Source organism: Syngnathus leptorhynchus, chromosome 11, assembly GCF_054491065.1.
Source record: "Syngnathus leptorhynchus isolate UIUO chromosome 11, UIUO_Slep, whole genome shotgun sequence".
In the NCBI taxonomy this organism is placed as follows: domain Eukaryota; kingdom Metazoa; phylum Chordata; class Actinopteri; order Syngnathiformes; family Syngnathidae; genus Syngnathus; species Syngnathus leptorhynchus.
In genome coordinates, this window is record NC_141205.1 from 1,876,164 (window position 1) to 1,887,049 (window position 10,886).

Here is a 10,886-nt window from a genome sequence, read left to right on the forward strand (position 1 = left end):
CCCTTTGTGAAATTTGTGCTATTGGCAAACACTGCTCAGGTGTTTCTTGGCCAGGTGTGCCTGGTTGTCTTGGCTATTCCTATTTCGCTCCTTGTTCCCTGCTCTTTTTCAGTACGTTGGTAAGTTGCTGCTGAGACTTTATTCTCTGTTAGTTTATCATTTGTTTTTCTTGGATATTTGAGCATTTTGCCATTTCCATGTATCTTGTTTTTCCCTCCCTGGTCAAACATCCCTCCTTCCGTCGCACCAACACTTTGAATTCCTAATTAAGACACTGATTTAAAAAAAAAAAAGACATTCCAGATCAGTGTAAACACTCAGACATCCGACCGTTCACAGACGTTCAATCGACTCGTCGCTTGCTTGACTGGCCTGAATTCCTTTTATTCCCTGAGCGATTGCAACACAGGACGTAATAGTTTTATTAATGTCGTGTCATTTAAAAACAACAAACGGGCCGAGCCTCACAAGTATTTCTCCTTTTTGAGACAAACTAGCCTGTGTGTTGCTTCATTGACACAATATGCGCTCATTTGTGTCTGACGTAATTGGGGATGTTTTCATTTTGGAAGCGAGCAGACATCGATAAACCCCACCCAAAAGGGGGGAAATTTGTTGGAAAACATTGGGCGGCAGCCACTGATTTATTTTCAACAAGTCGCATGAGCTGCAATTAAACAGATGCCAGTAATAAGCACTTTGCCCCAGCGCTAAAGAGCAGCTGGGAGCATAAACTCCATGTGGTCACGTGTGGTTCTTGCCTCGCTCAAACCACACGCTGCCAAGTCCCATTAGGAAATGATTGAAGCTTTTTTTTTTTTTTTTTTTAAACGAAAAACGTGGAACCCTCCTGTGAATGAAGAGGATTGGGAAAAGGGTGCTGGGAAGCACACAGGGTGGATGTGACCTCTGCACAAGAAGTGAGAAAACAAACTCGATAGTGCTTGACAACTGGGAAAAAAACACGTCAGGCGCTGTCGTCTCCTCATTACGTCACAGGCTTTTCATCGGCAAGCCTGCACAAATTCTCTGGGAAGAAAAATAGAACATTGTCACCAAGGTTGAATATTCATCAAATACTTGGACGTGAATGGCTTTTTTTTTTTAGAAGCGCCCAAATGAATCGATGAATCGACAATTGCTCGATGATCAAAGTAATTCACAGCAATCGGGATCACTTTTTAAGAACATCTGATAATTCTTAATTATAATCCAATTTTGTGCACAGATATTCGTTGTGGAGTTGTTGCCTTGGATGTGTTCAGTATAAAATGAAACTACAGCCATTGTAAATCAAGCAACACTCATCACCTGCCCATTTTTTTTTTTTTTGGGTTTAACTTCCAGTCTCCATCCTGTTTGTGCAGAACAGGAAAATGTTTAAACCAATTTATCTGTCACTTTTGTAGGGATGGGAATTCAATATGTACGTACTGTGATGACTCTGATTTCACGTAAATGAGGAATGAGAGTCATCTTTCAAGTTTATTGCAGTGCGTAGCTACATCCTGTTTGGCGTCCTCTGAATCCTTCTTGAATGGCTTCTCACAGCTGAGCCCAAAGTTTTATTTTGTTCAAACAGAGCCGCTTGCGTGGTGCATTTTTTTTTTTAGTTTGCTTGGAATGTTTGTGTCTGTGTTTACTTTTCTGTCTGTCTTTAATCGTTTGAAGTGAATACAGTCATTATTGTCTCGTGTCCTCTGCGGCTATTTTAAATGAATGCATTGTCAGGTTTTCCTTTCCATCCACTATGGCGTGAATCGACTTTAAGCCCAAATGATGAACTAAATAAACATGACTTCCAGACTGACTTTACCCTGGGGCATCTGTAGTCCAGGTGGCATCCCACTTAAAAGGCTGCATACTTGAGCTTATATCATCACCCAAAGGTTTTTTTTTTTTTGGTACCAGAGCTTTATTTGTTCAAAGATAATAGACTTAGACCAAACTTTATTCATCCCAGGGGGATCTTCACCGAGACGGGACTTAAGAGAACACAGCTGGGAGGCAATACAAAAATATAATCATAATAATAAAATTGAGATTTACAAACAGCCAGTCAGCATTGTAAAAAAGGTAAATCAGATGGATATCTTTTCCCACGAGGCTGTCTAGGTTTAAGACACAACACACGACATACTGTGTGTGAGTGTGTTTGTGTGTGTGTAGGCAGCGGGGCAGACAAAATATTTGCTGCAAAAGGACTTGAAAGTGCTTGTAAACTTTTGGGATGGTGAATATTTACTGTTTTTTGAAATGCGAGACAAACAAGACTTCTCTGTTATAATAACAGGAGCAGATGTTCATTTGAAATATTTGTTCTTTTTCAGAGCCATGTTTTAGATTGATGACTGACTGCTGCATCTTCTAGTACACACATACTGATAACCCAGCCATATTGGAGTCTTCAATCTTCACATCCAAGTCATCATATTTGTTTTTCCTGTTCTGCAAGTCATATTTTTCTGTTTGGTATATTTTATGATTGATAAAGGATCACGTTAGAGGCTACGAACACTGTCACTTCCAAACGATACTGATTCAAACAGTAGTTACAAGTAGAAGACCAATACTTCATACTTACTCAAATTGTAATCATTTCCTTCTTAGTCCTGTGTTAATGGAATTCACGTGAACCCCAGCCTCTTTTGTGGATCTTTTTTTTTTTTTTTTTTTATAAACATCTTGAGGTTTTTCCCCAGACGCCAAGAAAGGAAAATCTGACTGTAAAATTTCTTGGTAGTCGTGCTTGATTGAGGAACTCCCTGTGACTCACATAAGCTTTGAGGTGAGCTGGTTTCGTGTTGATTTTGCAACAATATAAGATTTCAATCTCCTGCCAGAGTTTTTTCATGCAAACAAAGCCTATGTGAGAGGTGGAGCTGGAGATGCCTTTCTCAGTCTACTGTATGTATCCTGCATTGTTTGACACGGGTATCGGTACGATTAGTAGGAGAGGGAAGGCAAGCCAGAAAATTGGATATGAAGCTGTGACGGATCTCTGAATGTGGGCCATGTTTGGGCGAGAGTAAGGAGTGAATTTGCAAGGGAGGAGTCAGTGCGGGGGAAAATGATTCATGGGAGTGTGAAGACAGAGCTGTAACTTAAAAGTACCACTCTATCATCCGTCATCGTTCCCTATTTTTACTAGTTGTCTAAAAATATAACTCTCCAGAGGTTCATCAGGAATTAATCAACACTGTTGTGCAGACTTTGACACTTACGTCATTTGTTATGGCATTAAGTGTTGAGCATTATTTTCAAATGAATTCATCATTCTCTAAAATAACAGGCTTACTAGCATAGATTGACTGAAAAGTATAAATAACACCGCCACAGAGGAAAAGAGCAAGTGTCATTGAATACTTACTCCAATCCTTGAAGGTGTATCATAATTATTTTAAGGACTACTTTTAATTACATCACATTTTACAAAAATAACAGCACTCATGCTTAACTACAAATATTTAGTGACAGTACTCCTGCTGATAGTATGACAACGTTTTGAATCAATTCCTAATTTTGGTCTCCCCTCCCAAAGAATTGCCTGTTTATTTCAACTTGCAAAAATCAGTCATATTTCAGCTTGACATTTGAAATATTTAATGAAGTGAAAGAAAAGTGTGAGCATAAAAATTTAACATACAGTTGTCCACAACAAAACCCGACTTGTGTAAATGCGATGATGTTACAAGGCTGCCACCTGCTGGCCTTGTAAGGCAGCACATCAACAAAGCTGCGTTGAGTTTCCCTCCACATTGTAACCGATTTCAAATGGTGCTAGACATGATGGCAACTCTGAACACCAGAGGAAAACGGTCAACCTTGGTGAGGCTGCACAATCTCCCAAGTGAGACACCTTTGCTGTTCGTGTGTTCCTGCTCAAGAACACCGATTTCAAATGGTGCTAGATGGGACTTTACACTCTAACACACCATCTGAAACTGGTTCCCTGGGGAGGAAGCCCAAGAATTCTGAGTGTGCCTGAGGCCTGCCATCTGCAACACAAACAAGATTAGTCTTTTTTTTTTTTTCAAAATCATTGTTACCCTGGAACATTGTTTATCTTGATTTCTGCAATTTATGCAACCGTAACAAGCATTGCATTGGACAGGATGATGAGAGTCAATGAAAAAGAACATCGCCAAACATTTGATTCTTTTGTTGCGCTCATAGCTCAAATAAGAAAGTATTTTAAATTATTCACAGTGCATAATGCGTTGGCTTCACAAGTTACATTGTTGTTTTTTTAATAAATGTGTGTGTACAGGCTACAATTATTTAATGGAATCTTTTTTGCAGGGTTGACAGCCTGTTGTTTGAGTCCCGCTGTTTCTTCTAAAGTGGGTCAGACACAGAAAGACTGCGCAACTTCTGAAAGTGGCACAAGTGAGTACAACTGCATCCAGATGAAGCACAGCCAACTTTCAACATAAACGGTATACTGTACAAGCCCACATCGGATTCCTTTTGCACCTTCCGAGCACAATCCAAAGTTTGCTTTGATTCAAAGCCGAGTGAGTATAAGATTCCATTTGCCTTGCAGTCCTCTCCGCTGACTATGACAAAGCAACTAATCCCCAAAAACCTCAGTGTGCCTTTCGGGGACAATTTTGACTGGGGCTAATCCTCACTTCCTTGTGCTTCAGTTTCTAAAACAACTGTTGTTTAGTGTCACTGTCAATTGATGTCCTGGCCTCCCCGTGGCGGTGGCCGGACAATGCTAATGAGTCACAATTAATTAAAGGCATGATCAGCCCAAGTGAGTCACTTCTGAATTGGTGACGACACCTAATGCTTGCATGCTCATGTGGTTGCGCACGTATAAAACAGAGTAGGTGGTTAATCCGATTACAGATTAGAGGGCCTAATTTATCGGGCGTGAGAGAGGCAAACTCATCGGGCTAAATGTTTTTTTCGCTTCTTGAAAGTTTGCGCGAATGAGTTCAGCGGGCCGAGGTTGTCGCTTGACATCCGGTGAAGTTCTTATTTCACAAGCACATCATTTATCTGAATGTCGTGTTTTGTAGGGGAGCATAACAATATAATATTAAAAAGGGAATTGTTTAATTGAGTAGTTTTTGTTTAGTATGCCCCCCACTGGCCATATATGGCTACTGCATTTCCAAGTGTGAAAGAGTTATGGGTTAAAAGCAAGATGGCCACCTCCAATGTGGTTTGTTGACTATGTTGAGACAATAGAGAGAGCAAGAAAGTATGCCCTTTTGGCTCGCTAATTTTTTTTCAAAGCATTATTTTGACATTCCGTGTTAATGTCAAGATGAAAAGATCATGTATTATCAACTGCAGTGTTATCAAATATGATCCACTTATCCAATCATCCATAAAATGGTTCCTGGTGAATGAATACACCGAAGCACGTGTGAGCACTCGTACCTGGTTTCCAATTCAAAACTAGACATTGTAATGGTGGGAATACAGCGCCAATCTCAGCTCCCGCCTCGAGGCAAAAGTGGACAACATCCCCAAATGATTTCCAGGTGGCTTTCAATATCTTATTAGAATAGATTGGGCTTGTTTTTTTCATGCTCGTCCCTCCAGGTCGCCACAAAAAACAAGTTGAGTCTCAGCCAATGCGCTGGTTGTTAATTTGGCCTGAGAGACTGGGCCCCTCCCTTCAAAGAGAGTGGCAAAATAACTATTGAGGTCACGCTTCTCTTATCCGCAAAAGTGGGTCACTTGTTGCACTGCTCAGCCTCCGAAAGGACTTTTGGACTACAGATGACACATTAACTATTACTAGTCATTAGCTTCCTGTTTGTCTTGAATGACCGCAGATGAATTTCCCTCAGGGGTCTCAGGTTTAGGGCTATTTATCTTTCACTTGATCCCAAAAGCCCCAACCCTTGAGGAAACCCTTTTAATGTCGACACCCTCGGACAGGTCATGGGCAGGTGAGCAAGCACATGATCATTTGGAAGGGCCTACGTGTCAACAGGTTTGTTGTCTCACACAGGTGAGGAGGGGGATTCATTGAAACGGTTTCAGTGAAAATACCGCCAACCCTGTTCTGTCACGATGAGTCATTTACTCAATGCCTACTTTGTCTGGTAGTAACTGGTCGACCTAAGTTTAGAGATGCTATCATTCACACACAGGCACTAAAGTAACACAAATAGCCCTTAACTGTGTTGCTAACCAAAACAGCAGCACCTACCAAGGCAAGTAGACATTAAGTGTGGCCTCCCGATGCATGTTGTATACATTACATTTGGTGGTAGTTTTAACAAAAATATCATTCATGGCCACTTTCTTAATCTCCTTCTGGAAGGAGGAGGGCCAAAGGGCGACTCAGCAGCGCCCCCCTGAGCTTCAGATGATCTAATATCCTACTTACTATATCGTTTTTTTCTTTTAAATCATTAACTAATGACCGGTACGTCATTTAGCTGGGATAGGCACCGAATAAGGACAATCGCTATATAGCCATATAAGCTGTATTGCTCATGCCAAAAATGGGTACAAATAAACCCCATCCTCATGTACCTTTATCATAGTATTAGCGTCTGCCTAAAATGGTCCAAAGGATTTTGTGCCTGGTGACTTCCAAAGCATATGATTCACCGCCCCCTCAAAAAAACAACAACATTCACTGGCACTGATTCATACGTTCTGAATGGAAGCATCTGCATGCGTTCTGCCTCCGTCTGTTTATTTATCTACGCAATCAAATGCCAGCAGCATCCTTCTGGAAGGAAGGAAGGAAGGAAGGAAGGAAGGAAGGAAGGAAGGAAGGAAGGAAGGAAGGAAGGAAGGAAGGAAGGAAGGAAGGAAGGAAGGAAGGAAGGAAGGAAGGAAGGGAAGAAGGGCCGAGGGCGACTCAGCAGCGCCCCCCTGAGCTTCTGAGCCGCAACGACTTTAATCATATCAAGTGCGCACTTAAAAGAGGCCAGATTATTGTTGACCTCTTGACAGTTCGTGACGCAGCACAACGTTGTTGTTTTTGACGCAGCAAAATGTTGTCAATTGAAACGCGACGCGCGTTGCGTCACCGGTGACGTCCACCCAGTTTAGCCGTCAAATAGTAAGCCTTGGTATCAAAGAAATGTTCATTAGTTTGTTACAAGTGAAAAAGGAGCGTGTCGATTCGTTTGGCGTGCCATTGTCAAGTGCCAACTGCGTAACACGGTACTCTTCCACTGCGTGATTACGCACTGCCCATCTCTTGCGCAGCATCCTATTCCTGGCTTTGGCTCCACGCGTTTTGTTTACATCGCTCTCTCATCCTCCCCGAAAAGCCCCGAGTCAAGTTTTGACGCCGAGTTGCGTGCACAAGTTGACGCGTTGTTTCTCCGTTCCGTTCTCTTGGCGGAAATTCCCACCGGATCTCAAGCGAAGCTCCTCTTCTGACGCAGTTTCATTTACCTGTTGTCAAGTTGAAGGCCAAACCTTGTTTTGAAGGAGCACACTGTCACTCCTCGTCGCATCTATGTTATGACGACGACTGAGGTTTTTCTTTTGATTTCAAATCACATATTGAGCACTTAGCAGCGCCGTCGGGTTTTTTATTAGGAGCACTTCGCGCAACCATTAGGAACTACTTTTAGTGGTATTCTTGACGCGAGATTACGCAGCGCGACGACGCTCTCTGCTCGCGATAACGTTCTTAACTTACGTGTTTATCGCCGAGATTGTTCCCCTCCAAAGCCGCTGAGGTGTCGTTGGTCCAACCGCCCCTCCGTGAGGGCTCGGCCCGCCACGGTTGTCCCCTTCGCCGCACACAGTCGGCCCTACGAGCGCACGTTTATCTGCGGCGTATCCCACAGTAACGATTTTCCATAGCGCAAACACCAGCGGCCCAACCTACAGACACTCCCCCGGACGCCGATTGGTCCAGAGCTCCGCGAAACACGACGTCATCCCAGGAATCACATGTGGCTGACGCATATTTACAAACATCACTCGCGTCACGTGGTTTTAAGTGCCTTTTTTTGGTTTGGTTTTTACCGTAAATCGCTTCTCTTTGTCGTGCTCACAGCCTCGGTTCTTTTACGTAACTAAACAAAGTAGCGAATGAAGGGAAATGTCAATGACGATAGCATTACGTCACAGACACTTCAAAACTCAAATCATCTCAAAGGTTCCAGTTTTTGACACAGCGACACTTTCAGATGGCTTATTTTTGTATCTTGAATGCAATTGTATATTTCCTCCACAAAGTGGCGGTATAATACTCAAGATTGCTCTGTGTTGAAAACTCATTGACTCGAATTAGCTTTTTAGTGTTTCCTTCTGTTGTGTAATAGAAAAATCATTGCCAGCTGCTGTTTACGGTTTTTAGTAGTAGTCATTTCAAAGTGTTTACAGCTATACATTTCAACACAAACGTGTCAAACAATCTGAACTGCACATTGTTTTCATCTTCACAAAAACTATTGATCATTTTTTGTTTGAATTCAAGTGACGCCATAACTACCGTCAACATTGGCCGTAGTAATATCTTCTATAATTGTTTACGTTTCGGAAGTGTTGATCATCAGAATAAAGTTTTGTCTTCTCAAAGCAAAATAGCTGATTGACTCGGCTTCTGTTGGTCCTTTATTTTAGTTCAACCACGTAATATTGTACAATAATTTCAATAACAATACTGTCATCAGGTGAGCCAGCCGGATCGCTTAAAGGTGAGCATGGTGCGATACTATATAGGTTCCGGCTACACAGTAGTTCGACTATCAGTTCCGCCTAATTTGTAATTGCTCAGGTTGCGCACGGGCAAGCTTGGCCCAACTCTCAATATAAATATCCAATTTAAATTATGTTTATAAAAGACAGGAGGAGGAACCCCTCCGTGAGTCGTCACCTTATCGTGGTGGAGGGGTTTGCGTGCCCTTATGATCCTAGAAGCCATGTTGTCTGGGGCTTCATGCCCCTGGTAGGGTCACCCATGGCAAAAGGGTCCTAGGTGAGGGGCCAGACAAAGCATGGCTCAGAAGACCCCTTATGATGAAAAAGATATATGGATTTCGTTTTCCCTCGCCCGGACGTGGGTCACCGAACCCCTCTCTGGAGCCAGGCCTGGAGGTGGGGCTCGAAGGCGAGCGCCTGGTGGCCGGGCCTTCGCTCATGGGGTCCGGTCGGGCATAGCCCGAAAAGAAGACGTGGGTCCCCTTTCCAATGGGCTCACCACCTATAGGAGGGGCCAAAGGGGTCGGGTGCATAGTGAGCTGGGCGGCGGCCAAAGGCGGGGACCTTGGCGGTCCGATCCCCGGCTGCAGAGGCTGGCTCTAGGGACATGGAATGTCACCTCTCTGGCTGGAAAGGAGCCCGAGCTGGTGTGTGAGGCAGAAAGGTTCCGACTAGACATAGTCGGACTTGCCTCCACATAGTTTGGGCTCTGGTACAAGCCCTCTCGAGAGGGGCTGGACTCTCTTCCACTCTGGAGTTGCCCACGGTGAGAGGCGTCGAGCAGGTGTTGGCATACTTATTGCCCCCCGGCTGGGCGCCTGCACATTGGGGTTCACCCCGGTGAGCGAGAGGGTAGCCTCCCTCCGCCTTCGGGTGGGGGGACGGGTCCTGACTGTTGTTTGTGTCTATGCACCGAACGGCAGCTCAGAGTACCCACCCTTCTTAGAGTCCCTGGAGGAAGTGCTGGAGAGCGCTCCTTCTGGGGACTCCATCGTTCTACTGGGTGACTTCAATGCTCACGTGGGCAATGACAGTGAGACCTGGAAGGGCGTGATTGGGAGGAACGGCCCCCCCGATCTGAACCCGAGCGGTGTTCTATTATTGGACTTCTGTGCTCGACACGGATTTTCTATAATGAACACCATGTTCAAGCATAAGGGTGTCCATGTGTGCACTTGGCACCAGGACACCCTAGGCCGCAGTTCGTTGATCGACCTTGTAGTCGTGTCATCGGATTTGCGGCCGCATGTTTTGGACACTCGGGTAAAGAGAGGGGCGGAGCTGTCAACTGATCACCACCTGGTGGTGGGTTGGCTCCGATGGTGGGGGAAGATGCCGGTCCGACCGGGCAGACCCAAACGCTCTGCGAGGGTCTGCTGGGAACGTCTGGCAGAATCCCCTGTCAGGAGGAGCTTCAACTCCCACCTCCGGCAGAGCTTTTCCCACGTCCCGGGGGAGGCGGGGGACATTGAGTCCGAGTGGACCTTGTTCCGCGCCTCCATTGTTGAGGCAGCCGACCGGAGCTGTGGCCGTAAGGTTGTTGGTGCCTGTCGTGGCGGCAATCCCCGAACCCGGTGGTGGACACCGGCGGTAAGGGATGCCGTCAAGCTGAAGAAGGAGTCCTATAGGGCCTTTTTGGCCTGCGGGACTCCGGAGGCAGCTGACAGGTACCGGATGGCCAAGCGGAACGCGGCTTCTGCGGTTGCTGAGGCAAAAACTCGGGCGTGGGAGGAGTTTGGCGAGGCCATGGAGAATGACTTCCGGACGGCTTCGAGGAAATTCTGGTCCACCATCCGGCGTCTCAGGAGGGGGAAGCAGTGCACGGTCAACACTGTTTACAGTGGAGATGGTGTGCTGCTGACCTCGACTCGGGATGTCGTGAGTCGGTGGGGGGAATACTTCGAAGACCTCCTCAATTCCACCAACACGCCTTCCTTTGTGGAAGCAGGGCCTGGGGACTCTGAGGCGGACTCTCCAATCTCGGAGGTCGAAGTCACTGAGGTAGTTAAAAAACTCCTTGGTGGCAAGGCCCGGGGGTGGATGAGATCCGCCCGGAGTTCTTAAAGGCTCTGGATGTTGTGGGGCTGTCTTGGCTGACACGCCTCTACAGCATTGCGTGGACATCGGGGACGGTGCCTCTGGATTGGCAGACTGGGGTGGTGGTTCCCCTCTTTCAGAAGGGAAGAAGCGGAAGAAGATGAAGATGAAGATGAAGAAGAAAGACAGGAGGAAAATTATTG